This window comes from Cajanus cajan, chromosome 1 (assembly GCF_000230855.2).
Source record: "Cajanus cajan strain Asha chromosome 1, NIPB_CcT2T_4, whole genome shotgun sequence".
Lineage (NCBI taxonomy): Eukaryota > Viridiplantae > Streptophyta > Magnoliopsida > Fabales > Fabaceae > Cajanus > Cajanus cajan.
Genome location: NC_138517.1, coordinates 24,091,008 through 24,105,090, shown reverse-complemented (window position 1 = coordinate 24,105,090; position 14,083 = coordinate 24,091,008). Strand labels below are relative to the sequence as shown.

At 36.8% G+C, this 14,083-nt stretch overlaps 1 protein-coding gene across 9 annotated transcripts in view; it reads left to right on the top strand.

Annotated features, from left to right (window-relative positions):
* The first annotated feature begins 5,692 nt into the window (after nt 1-5,692).
* The window catches only part of LOC109815907 (uncharacterized), a 39,922-nt gene continuing 31,531 nt past the window's right edge, over nt 5,693-14,083 (top strand). For 7 of the 9 annotated variants that reach the window (XM_083076944.1, XM_083076937.1, XM_083076938.1 and 4 more), the window contains exon 1: nt 5,693-14,083. This exon is cut by the window's right edge. The gene's annotated coding sequence lies outside the window, so the exon portion shown is untranslated. The other 2 variants (XM_083076936.1, XM_083076935.1) reach the window with 2 other exon arrangements.

Genomic DNA, 14,083 nt, shown 5'->3' with positions numbered 1-14,083 from the left:
CAAGGCAGAGAGCCTTTGACTTGTTCACGTCCGGAACCATTCATCTTATGTTCGACATCACCAAGTTAGAGAGCTTTTAATGCAATCATGCTCAGAGCCCCTTATATCATGTCCAATGTGACCAAGTTAGAAAACCCTTATCTAACTCATGCCCAATGCTATTCATCTCGTGCCTAGCATCAATGAAATATAGAGCCTTTAACTTTCATCATGTTTGGTGCCATGAAGTTGCGATTGATGTGAAGGCGATTTCTACACTGACCAGGATCACAATTTGGCTTAAAACACCTGAAATCTTTCAACCAATTCAACATTAACTTTGATTTCAATATATATACAACACATGCAACTCAAATTCATCAAAAATAACAACATGCATTAACAAATGATCCAAAATCACTAATTTATCTCCAAAAAACCAAAACCCCAAGCAACAATGTGCGTCACTTCTAATATCAACAATACAACCACAAAATTGATGAATTCAAGCAATAATCAACATAAACATAACAATAAGAATTAATTTACAAGCTTATTTTACCTTTAATCTTCCAAAGAAGAAGAAGAAAAGGAAGAACACACGGAGAACATGAACTTTCAAATTTTGTTGTACAACAACCCCAACTCCCGATTCTCAACTATGAAGCTTCAAATCATCGACAAAAGGTGCCCTAGGGAAGGATTAGAGCTCACCAATGAATTTAGAAGAAAAAATGTCTCATTTGGCTCCAAAGTCTATCTCACTAACTTCTCTCTAGGATTATTAAGGAAATGAACTTATAAATTTTAAGCTTAAGAAAATCTTATATACCTTCCCCTAAACTAGACCAATAATGACTTAATAATGACTTCAACTTAAAACAACTCTCTAACAACTAAACTTATGAGGATTCTTTAATCATTAAAGTTTTAAAGTAATAAAACAACATATAAAAAATTATTCAATTAAATAAAATAATCAAATAACCATAAATTACAACGCAGTGTTAGAATATGAGTATGTGATGTGAAGTCTTACATTGAGTCTTGTGTAATATCCATTATATGTTTTTATTTAATAGGGTATGGTTTGAATACATGATAGGGAAGGTCCCCCTTATAAGTTCGTGATTCTTGACCTTAGGGGCATTTAGGTTTGGGATCCCCAATTTCTACCCGCTTGTGTGCATGGAGTGTAATTTGGGTGACACCACTGCCTTAACTCATCCTAGTGTATAGTGTTAGGTAGGTCAACCATTAGCATGCCCTCCTAGGTTATTCTATGAGCTTTCAAGCCACGTGCAATATGTTTTACTAGCTTAACATGCAATTAAAACTAGTGAAGTTTATGTCCATGACATTTGCATGAATTGTGAGCATTGTAACTGTGTGACATTGTTGAATTGCTTAATTATACGATAGTTGTCATGTGTATGTATATATGTGTGTGTGTATATATATATATATATATATATATATATATATATATATATATATATATATAGAGAGAGAGAGAGAGAGATAAAGATAGGGATTATGTATGCTTGTGTTACTTGTTTATTTGTGGCTATCCGATCTTATCTCACACTAGTAGTTAGAGTGAGACATATCTCATTCCTCTTTTTCTATGTTGGTTGTTCTCTTTGTGAATATTTTTGCAGGTGATGATTATTAGGATGATGTTGGTGATGAGACATGATGTCATTGACTATGGTTGGGATATGCTCTTATATAGGATGTGAAATCGAAGACTTTGGAGTTTAAGTTTTATGTTTTTTTGATATTTTACCTTAAAATTGGTTTATCTATTTAGAAACTTTTGTTACATTGTGTTTGGTTGTGAGGAGAGAAATATGTGAGAAATAAGATAAAGAGAAATAGAAAAGACAGGAATAAATGAGTAGAAATATGGTGGAAGTTACTTAGTTTGTTTTAAGAGAAATAGGTAAAAAATAAAAGAAAAATATTATAAAATTGTTTAGTTTGAATAAATGAAGAGAAATTAAATTATAATTGGAGTAAAATTATCATTTTACCCTTTAAAAGTTAACTAGTAGTTTGTTTGGGAAGTGTGAAATAGAAGAAAAAGAAAAAAAAGTGTGAAGAAGTTAAAGAGTGTAGCGAGTTTGAGGTGAAAGAAGAGAAGAAAAGTGTAAAAAAATTAATGTGAGTCTCACTAAAAAAACATTTTCTTGTAAATAGCTGAGAAGTATGCAAAAATGGCCACTTGCCTTTGATGTATTATATATATATATATATATATTAAAATAATAAAAATATGAAAATTTTTATAATAAATTTATATTGAAAATAAATAAAATAATATAATAATTTTATTATTTTTGTTATAAAATTTGGAGGTGTCAAAATGAGTCAAACTTAGTAGGTCAACTCGGCTCACCACAGGTCTGGGCTAGGTTGGGTCAAGAGAAAAAACAACTTGCCAATTGTTACTTAAATCCAGCTTGACTCACTTAACCCGTGAGTTAAACGAGTTCGAGTCTAAGTAAGTTGGATTGGTCTATTTAACCCACTAAAATTAAAAATTAAATAAAAACCATACCTATAGCTCGTGACAAAATTAACTTGATGGAGGCAGAGCTGCAAACAAACAGGGGTGTAAGGAGGCGGAGGTGATAAGGTAAAGAAGTGTCGTGCGAATAGGGACAAACAAAGGTGATAGGTTTTCAGTTTTTCCCTTCTTTGTTTTGTAACTTTCATTTTCACTTTTACCTTTTTATTTTGAAAAATGAAACTCTTTCTTTTGAGTGACTTTATTGGGACTGGGTTTGTCAAGGGTTGTGGGTATGGTTTTTGGCAAGGGTTGTGGGTATGATTTTTGTTTTTTTGTTGTTGTTTTTTTAATACTAATTTTAGTGGATTAAATAAGTCAACCCGACTCACTTAGGCTCGAACTCATTTAGCTCACAGGTTAAGTAAGTTAGGTTGGATTTAAGTAACAGTTGGCAAGTTTTTCTTTTTCTCTTGACCCGACTTGGCTTGAACCCATGGTGAGCCAGGTTGGTCCACTAAGTTTGACTTATTTTGACACCTATATTAACACATGATTTTTTAGTGAATGAGCTCTTGCCTTCTTACTATTTCACACACGATGTTTGACCAAATGAGCTCTTTTATTGTTACAAGTTCATACACGATGTCCAAGCAAACGAGCTTTTGCGTCCTTATAAGTTCATACACGATGTTTAAGCAAATGGGCTCTCGAGTTCTTATGATTTAACACACGATGTCTAAGCAAACGAACTCTTGTGTCCTTACAAGTTCATACATGATTTTCAAGCGAATAAGTTCTCACATTCTTACGATTTCACACACAATTTTAGAACAAACAAGGTCTCACGTCCTTACAAGTTCATACATGATGCCTGAGCAAAGAAGCTCTCTAGTTCTTAGGATTTCACATGCAATGTCTGAGCAAACAAGCTTTTGCGTCCTTACAAGTTCATAAGCGATTTTTGAGCAAACAAGTTCTTACAATCTTATGATTTCACACATGATGTCCAAGCAGACAAGCTCTCACAAAAATCATGCGATGTTAGAACGAACAAACTTAGACATGAGAATACACATAAAAAATATTAAAGCAAACTAAATCACCAAAAGAATTTTGATAAGGCCTATCTACACCACCGTCACAACATCAAAAACACATTCCAAAAAACAAAGTAAAAGATGATCCTCTTCAACCCTTTCAACTATCAACACAACCAAGAACCTTACCTACCATGCACACACACTTCTCACTAGAAATTGAAGCCCCACCAATGGGCGTACCACCAACTTCACAACCTATAAACACGTCTTCCTACTCAACGACTAACTCCTTTATGTCATCCTTATTAGGAAGATTAGCCTTTTTCAATAGCTCACCATCAATAACAACAAGGTCTACTACAAGGGAAATTTGACACTTGAAATGCCGCTTGTCGCACGCTCTTTGGAAACTGCACACATGTTCCTCAGTCATGTTAGCCTTTAGTGTCATCAGGAAAGCTTGATAACTCCTAATATGGGATAACAACAATGACCTCTCAAAAGAAAAATTGTCCACCTCCTCAACTTAGTTGTCAAATGCTCACAAAGTTGCATTCTATTCAATAGCCAGCTTCGCTACATCGGTCGCCAACACATCACCCGTCTTCCTCAAAATATGTTTCTCTCATTTCAAGTGCTCCCTCTCAGTCTCTAAATGCACACAAATCACTGCCAAAGTTGCCCTCTCTAACTAACTACTATCTAAATTAGACTACAAAAATTAATCTCTGCCCCCAAGGCCTCTTCTTCCTCATGACTCAAATTGTCATCCTGTGGGTCAATATCATTAGACCTAGCTCTAACACCATTGCCTTTTGACATTTTGTGTAGAAACCTACACCAAACAACCAATCAAAATCATTGCAAGATGTACCTTGCAAAAACGCCAATAGAAACACCGCCACAAATGAGCATACCTCACAGTTTTAAAATGCAAGTGACACCAAGAACGGGAACTCCTACCCTATTTAACATGAGAACCATTGTTGTTGAAGGGTACAAGATCTTAGGGCAATGCATTGCATTTACTTCCCATTAATGCACATGAATTACCGTCAACAACCACACATTAAATACGACCAAACAAAAGAACTTTCTTGCCCTAAAGAGCTTGGAGCTCAAGGGGCTTTTGTACCATTATGAACCATTGGCTAAACAAAGTAGCCTCCCTTTTAACTCTCACCCTAAAGGACTCGAAGCTTGGGGGGCCTATATATCACCTAGCTCGGTTGAGCAAAGTTGACTTTCTCCTACTCGCCCATGTTGAGCCTTTAACCCACCATCATAAAGAGAAACCCTTGGAGATTAAACTTCTAGCGAATAATATCTTCACGCAATCACCAAAATATAGGAGCGTATCATATCTCCCTATATTAGTGGTTATATTATCAAGAACAATATCTCTAGTTATCAACAAGAAGATCTCCTAAAATCATGCAACATTATCTCCAAACCTAGAGACAAAATCAATCACTTACATATGGGACACCAGGTATTATTCTACCTTAACCTAATTCTTAACCTAAATTTTTCTTTAACTTTGAGTGTTAGAATATCTTTGTAGGTGCTCCTTCATCGCAATGTATATTAGAGCAATAAAGACGTTATTTTGCTGTCATAGCACTTATAAATTCTAGTAAGAACAATACCTAATCCCTCAAAGTGAGAAGGGTAAAAAGCCCAAAAGGTGTCATCTCCTTAAAATGACACTCAATGCAAATGGAACCACGTCCAACGCATGCACATGTTAAGTGGGAAAAGCCTTTTCTATCAAAATGGCATCAAACATGAGTAGAGTGGTGCCTAATATGAGATAGATAGAAATTATCTGTCAAGGTCTTACTGAGCATGAAGAATGTGACACCCTCATTAATCACTTAATGATCTTCTTTCTAGATTGTACTAAGCATGGAAAAAGTGGAGTATAACGTAATTTGAACATTTCAAGGATTTTGTAAAATACTTTTTTAAAGTGTTTCACCCTTCACTTTCCTTTGATGTTGAGCTTGGCTTGGTCCAATTTTTTTTATTGACGTGTTAGTAAAAAAAAAAAAGAATTAGTGATATAATTAAGTAACATCTACCAAAAACAATTATGACTTAATTATTATTATTATTATTATTTTTATATAAATCACATATTTTTTTTTATTAATACTAATCGAAATTTTGTTTGAATTTAATAGAACAATTATGATTGGTAAAACTCTTCCATAACTTAATGAAGGTGAAAATAGCTTATTTCATTCCACAAAACTCCCACCTTCAAATATTAGGATTTAAATTTGTAGTATAAAAGTAAATATTTTGTTTTTCAAAATATCATTGGTCTTAATCCAATCTTATTCTAAACGTTTCTTTTACTAATAACTTTTATCTTATACAATAAAAATAACCGTTTACATATATTTAAATATCGACAAACCCTAGATTTTATAAAGATTAAAATTAATATTTATGGCAATCTAATATTTATAGCAATCAGATTCTACAAAACGGTGCAAATGTCTCTTTGGGTTTTCACAATTTCATCGAAGGTGAGGGTTTGGCGGGAAAAACTTCTATTGCCCTTTTCCTGCACAATATCCCTTCACACCCCAACTCCCTTTCATTGATGGGGTGCATAACGTGCTTCGCTTGTTGCTGGGAAGTTGTGAACTTGATTGTTTTTACTGTATGTCTTTTGTTTTTATGTTCGAGGGTTGGTTCAAGGATTTGGCTGCTTTTTTTTGTTGTTGATTGACAATGTGGTGTCTCTGTGATAGAATTAGAAGTTAGAACGCAGAGGAATTCATGTTTGAGTGGTGAGAATTAGAGGGAAAACCAATTTGAAATTGAAACCACCTGATAATGGTAACAATCACTAATAGGGTGGCGTAGAGATGCTTAAGTGGGTGTGGCATTTTTTGTGGCGAGGGGCTGGGGATTGTAAAAAGGATCATTACTTGGTTTGGAGGCTTTGCTGGTAAGCCTAGAAAGGATGTGGTCTAGGTGATGGAGATTTACAAGTGTTTTGAGAGCTTCTTTACCAGAAAAAAACTTTTTTATTTTCAATAGAAACTTTTGAAAGCTCTTCTAAACTCCTATCTAAAATGAGGGTTTTGACTATGGAGAATGATGATTTCCTTTCCTTCTCTCTAATGCCCGGTGGTGTTGGGGTTAACCTTAAACAAATAGGCCTTCAGTGGTTATGAAAGTTTCCTGTTGAAAATTATTCTCATCGGCCAAGAGTGGTTCAAAAAACATATGGTGCTTGCCGGAATGTATGGATGATGAAAATTTGATTAATGCTGTTCCTGTAAGCTTCCTGAAATCCATCTCAAGTAGGTCTATTTTTGTTTTCCCATTTGCATATCTTTGGTGTTGGTGATAGTTCTTACGTTTTATTTTGGGAAGCCTGTGCATAAGAGCTTCTTAAAATGTTTTGGTCTTTGGATTCCTATAGTTCATAACTTCTCATACGCTAAATGCTTATTCTAATTAATTTTTATCTTTGAGCCAATCTCTCATCTCCACCTATCTTTTGAAATGTTAGGCTCCTTTGAAATATTCACTACTCATTAACTATCTCAACTGAGATGATCAGCTAGCTGATATTTGTAAAAAATTGTATTGGCAGCCCGAGATTAGTTGTATGTTATATAATGAACAGGCTCGGTGTGTAAAGTGATATATATGCTGTGTTAAGCCTGAGGGGCAGTGTTGAAAAATAAATTTACTATTTTGTGATCTTCATCATCTTGAAGTGGCTACTTCAGTGCAAAAGTAGAGGGCATAGTTGTCTTTGCATAGTCATATTCTAAGTGTAAATAGGGGTTTAATGTCTTTGCAAGATTTTAAATTAAGGTTGTTGTCATAATTGTTGCTAGTCATTACAAGATTCAATTCTGGTGATACAGTTTTAGTGTTGGTTGCAATTAAGATGTCTGGTCATGTCAGGTGATACAGGTCATGATTTTATTTATTGATCCATCTGAATTACATTTAAAACCTTGGATCTGTGTTTAGTTACGATATTGTTCAGAGTCTCTTTTTTGAGTTACACTTTCTTATATTCAGACTTTTTTCAATTACTTTTCTTTCGTAATCTAATCTTTATTTTGTGCAAGAAGGAATGAAAGACATTATGTCACAATGGATTCCTGACCCTCGTATAAAATGAGTCTGAGATGATGATGAATGGCCTTTGTTTAGTCCTTACCCGGTTCCTTGTTTGCTGATTCTTGAGGTGAGCAATTAAAAAATTTATTCATGTCGCCATATTCTAAGGAGTTAAATTGATTTCTGAAAATGCTTTTACAATTTAGTTAATCGAAGTGATATTTCCATCATGCATATTTATCGTGATATTTATGTTACAATTCAAGAACAATATACAGAAAATATCTCATATCATCATTGTTGTATCTTCGATTATTAAAGAGTACCTTAGATGATTTCTAAGGAGTGGTTTCCATATTAAATTAAGAGTCTGGTGATTATATAAATGACTTACATGTACCAAATACATAAGACTTGGTGCTTTGTATTTTGTAACACATTATCACACATCATAGATCAATATTATGTTTCATTTCTCCTTTTTCTACCTAAATTCTTGTAATTTCAACATGGTATTTTAGTGGTACCATCCTACGTGATCTGTCCCCATCACTACTTACTTAACATTGGTGTTTGTACTAGGAAACTTTGATTTAAGATTAAGAATGTTAGATTGAGACAACTTCATTTAAGCTTTCCAAGGTATTAGGGACGCAAGTGTAGCTTGATCCCAATTTTTCACCCTGGTTGCCAATCTACATCTTTTTATTTTATATTTTCATTTTCCCTCTCCCCTTTATTAACTCAACGTATTGGTTTTATAAGAGAAACAATTAAATTATAAAACAGGACGCCATTAAGGGCGTCTTTGATAAAGCTAGTGAATAAGCTAGCTAATTGAATAAAAAGTGTTTGGTAAAACAAGTTGTTAAATTAGCTAACAAGTGTTAAATGACATAAAAGCATATAAAAGAATGAATTATGATAAGAGGGTGAATAATGAAATAATGACAAATTAAGAATTATGATATAACACAACAAACTGCTAAAATAAGCTCAGTTAGCATACAGAAACAGGTCTAATTTAGACAAATAAGCTTTTAAGCTAGTCAAATACGCTAGAAGCTAACTTAAAAGCCTACCAAACACTCTAAGTCCTCAGTTCTGTATTCAAACACTTTTTTTTTCTCCCTCTAGAATAACCTGTTTAGTGTTTTTGATGAAGATTGGGTTTGCCTCAAGGATCTTGAGCAGTTCCCATGTGTAAATTTTAGAGGATTTGACAGAGAGGCTAAAAGGCTTTGCTGCTATTCTCAATTTGTGGTTATTTAGTGTACCTGGTTAGAATGAAATGCTAGAATTTTATTGGTCATTGATTGCCTTGAGTTCATTCAGATTGAGCAGTTCAGCTAGCTTCGTTCTGGTGTTCTGCTAATGATCTTTCTAGGAGCTATCTTTGTTAAGTCTTTAGAGAGATTGACATGCTGTGTTGCTTGTTCCTTGTTATCAGTTTTTTTTTCCTTATTTTGGTATGGTTCCCGAGGATTTGTTTCCTCTTGATTTGTACCTTTCATTTCTCTCTTAATTTTTTGTTTATCAATAAAGAACTAAGTAGCTCATAATTTTAACAGAAACTTAAGTTGTAAATCTTATTTTCCATTGCTTTACCAATTACCCTCACACAGGTAAGAGACTATTTTTTCTTTCAAATCCTATCATTTTCTTAATAATTTTGATCTCTGAATAAATTTTTTATTTTTTATTTGTATGTATTTGTAGGGACTAAACTTAAGTCAAACTCCATATTGTTGGTTGGGGGTAATAGAGATTCAAAGGATCAACACTTTATACTTCTGACATTTTGACTGGTTTTGCATTGTTGAGACTGCTTTGGCTGGGTTAAACTTGAGTCTTCAGCAAAGTTGGTAACTCTATACTTCTGACATTTTGATTGGCTTTGCATTATTGAGACTGCTCAGATTTGAGCCATGAATTTACTTTTACTCCTTATTGGAGTATAGTTTTACTCCTAAAATATATATGTACACATTTATTTCCGTTAATATAGACCAATATAAATTGGCTCTATATATACCTGTATTGTTCCCCTTTTGAATCAGTTAATGAAAATACAATTCCCTTATTGTAAACTTTCTCTCGTCTCCTCTGTTTTGCTCTCTCTCCCTCTCTCTACCTTTCTTTCTCACAACTCTATTATGGTATCATAGAGCTCGTCGATCTTTCCCCCTTTCTTCTTCTTCTTTCCCTCTCAATCATCTCGGACAATTCTGGTCATGGCTGATTCTAACCCACTGACAGATACTTCTCTGCCACCACCGCCTCTGCCACCCATCAATGCCACACCCATCAATACTGTTGCTTCCAAGAACCCTCCCACCCCCTCTCACCCATCTCTCACCTTCTCCCATACCATATCTGAAAAGCTTGACACCAAGAATTATCTTCTCTAGTGTCAGCAAGTTGAACCCGTGATCAAAGGGCACTGCCACCACCACTTTCTTGTCAACCCACAAATTCCTCTAAAATACCTTACACTCGCTGATCGTGATGCTGGACTAATTTCTGAATCATACCTTGCCTGGGAACAACAAGATCAACTTCTACTATCTTGGTTACAATCCTCCATGTCCAAAGACATGCTAACTCGCGTCATAGGCTGCAAGACTTCTGTTGTGATTCAGGAATTGTGTGTATTGTTGTACACATACCAATCTTATTTATAGAGTGAATATAATAAATGATAGAGATACTAATCTCTAATATTATGGAAACTAATCTAATCATATCCCTAATTGATAGTGAGGATAATAACCATAATATATGTATTCACAATATCTGTAACACTCCCCCTCAAGTTGGAGCATATATATCATATGCACCAAGCTTGTTACAAATGTAATCAATCCGAGGTCCTTTAAGCGATTTTGTGAACACATCTGCTAACTGGTCATCGAAGGCGGTCGGAGGCGGCGATCGGAGGCGACGACCGGAAGCGGTGGTCGGAGGCGACGACCGGAGGCAACTATCGAAAGCGACAGTCGAAGTCGACGACTGGAAGCGGCGGTCGGAGGCAGCGATCGGAGTCGGCAGCCACCTGAAGCGACGGTTGGAGTCGGCGACCGGAAGTGGCGGTCGGAGGCGGTGGCGACTATCGAAAGCAGCGGTCGGAGTGGGCGACCGGAAAAGCGGCGGTTGAAGTCGGCGAACGGAGGCGGCGGTCGGAGTCAGTGACCGGAGGCGACGACCGAAAGTGGCGGTCAAAGTTGGCGACCGGATGCGGCGGTCGGAGGCGGCGACCGGAGGCGACGACCGGAAGTGGCGGTCGAAGTTGGCGACCGGAAGCGACCACTGGAAGCAACGATTAGAAGGTAGCAACCGAAGGCGACGGTCGACAGTGCGACAACTGGAGGCGGCAGCCGCCGGCACAGCTGCCAGCGGCGGCCGGAGGTGGCAACGAGGGCCTTAGCAAGAAGAGAGAAAAAATATATTCTAAAAGAAAAGAACCTAAGCTTTAGATACCATGTTGTGATTCAGGAATTGTGTGTATTGTTGTACACATACCAATCTTATTTATAGAGTGAATATAATAAATGATAGAGATACTAATCTCTAATATTATGGAAACTAATCTAATCATATCCCTAATTGATAGTGAGGATAATAACCATAATATATGTATCCACAATATCTGTAATATATTCACAATATCTGTAACAACTTCCTTTCAACTCTGGGATAAAATACATTCATATTTTCACTCTCATGAACGCCAAAGCTCGCCAACTCTGCACTGAACTGCGCAATACCAATCTTGAAAATCAGACCATTTCAAATTATGTTCTTTGGATTCAAACCCTCGTGGACGCCCTGACTGCCATTGGTGACTTTCTTTCTGTGAAAGAACACCTTGACATCCTTCTTGAAGGCCTGCTTGAGGAGTATGAGTCCACTGTGTCGCTCATCAGCAGCTGCTTTGACTTACTATCCATAGAAGAAGTAGAAACCTTGCTCCTTGGACATGAATCACGTCTTGAGAAATTCAAGAAGAAAGTCGCTGCGTCTCTTAATGTGACTACACCTTCATTTGAACCCAACCCTCCGATACCGCACCCACAAGCCAACCTCACTCATCAAGACCTTCGCCCTCAGTTTGCTCACCGCCGTGGGGGACGCACCAACTGTTGGGGTGGTTGCTTCCCAAATCGCGGTGGCCGCGGACACGGCAGATACGCTGGCTTTCAATGCCAGGTTTGTAATCGTTATGGGAACGTCGCTTCCTCTTGCTACTATAGGTTTGATGAGACCTATGTCCTTTCCTCTCTGCTAGAAGCTCTGCAATTCATCACTGCTAATTTTGGTCCTTGGTACAACACCCAATCCGCTCCAGCTCACTACATTTCGCAATCCTCCCAATCTTCTCATTCTTCACCACACCTGTCTGGTATACTTGGACCCAGACCCCAACCACCCTCACAAATCCACTTTACCTCTACACTTGTTTAACCCCAGGCCATGCTCACCTCATCTTCTTCCATAGGAAACAACACCTGGTTCCCAGATTCCCAACCATGTGACCAATGTATCACAAAACATTCAACAGTTCACCCCCTTTGAAGGACCGGATCAAATTCATGTTGGGAATGGACAAGGTCTTCACATAAATTTCGCAGGTATCACTACGTTTCCCTCTCTGATAAATTCCCAATTTCGTTTTGCTCTAAACAACCTACTTTTTGTCCCCTCCATTACCAAAAATCTAATTAGTGTCAGTCAGTTTTTCAAAGATAATTCTGTATTCTTTGAGTTTCACCCTTCAGTTTGCTTGGTCAAATCACAGCTACTAGAGAAATCCTGCTCCATGACATGGTTGGTCCTGATGGCCTATACCAATTTCTAGCCTTGCTTTCCAACACCAAGCTGCAATCGGTCTAGACCCCTTCCACTACTCATCAGTGTTCTGCTCATTCTACCACCAAGGGTTCTATTTCTTTTGCCACTTGGCACTCCAGATTAGGTCACCCTAACACTGATGTAATGAAACTAGTTTTTCGAAACTGCAATATTCAACCCGTGAATAATACTACACCAGTGTTTTGTGATTCATGTTGTCTTCGTAAATCTCATAGATTACATTCTGGCCCTTCCACATCTGTCTACACTGCCCCCTTTGAAGTAATATTTAGCGATCTATGGGGCCTTGCCTTCGTCAGTTCTACGTGTGGGTTTCAATATTATATTATCTTTGTTGATGCATACATGCGCTTTACATGGATTTATCTCCTCAAAAACAAGGCACAAACTATTGGTGTCTTCAAACAATTTCATAACATGGTTAAAAATCAATTTCAGCTCCCAATTAAAGCCCTACAAACTGATTGGGGAGGAGAGTATCGCCCATTTACTGCATATCTCAACGATGTTGGGATTCAACATCGTCTCATATGCCCACATACACACCATCAAAATGGTGTGGTCGAATGCAAACATAGACACATTGTTGAACTCGGCCTTACCATGCTGGCTCAAGCTAATCTACCCATGCAATTCTGGATTATGCCTTTCTTACCAGTGTTTACCTAATCAACCGGCTCCCATCCTCCTCCATTCAAAACGAAAATCCTTATCAAAAAATTTTCAACAAAATTCCCGATTATCACTTTCTTAAAGTTTTTGGATGTTCTTGCTTCCCACACCTTCGACCTTACAACAAAAATAAACTTCAAGTTCGGTCACAAGAATGTGTCTTCTTGGGTTATTCTACCTCTCACAAAGGCTATAATGAAGTTAGCGGAAATACACACAAAAAGGGGGGTTGAATGTGTGTTTGAGTTCGAAGGAAGATTTTTCGAAAGTTGTTTCGCAAGGATAATTTTTGAGTAGGGTATTTAATGTTGGTTGAAAACTTGTGCAGGCTTTTCTGTCTAGTGGTTTTCTTTTGTTTAAAAAAACTGATCTTCTAGTTTAATAAGCATGTTGAGTAAATTTGTTTTCCTTATGAAAAGTTTTATTGTCCAATAAAAGAAATGTTTTAGAAGATCAAGTGTGTTTTCGTCTAATGATTTACTGAAGAGAAATGTGAAAGAAAGACAAGGTAAGTAAGGTTAAAAAAAATGAAAAGTATGCACAAATGATTATACTGGTTCACTCAATCTGAACTACGTTCAGTCTCCTTCCACTGAAGGGTTCCATTAATTACAAAGGATTACAAGTATTCTCAACCACTTCTGGCTCGTCAACCTCACTTGTCGACGCTAGTATTCTTAACCACTTCTGGTTTTTCAAGTACTCTTGACCACTTCTGGCTCGCTAGCTTCACTTACTAGTGCGAGTATTCTCAAATCACTTCTAGTTCACAAGTATTGTTTCTACCAGCCTCTTCAAGCTTTACACCAGTTGAAAATGTTGAGTGTGTTTGCAACTCTCACAGAGAAGATAGAGTAGTTTCTACACTCACTAAGGTGCGTAACCTTATTTCTACAGGGATAAG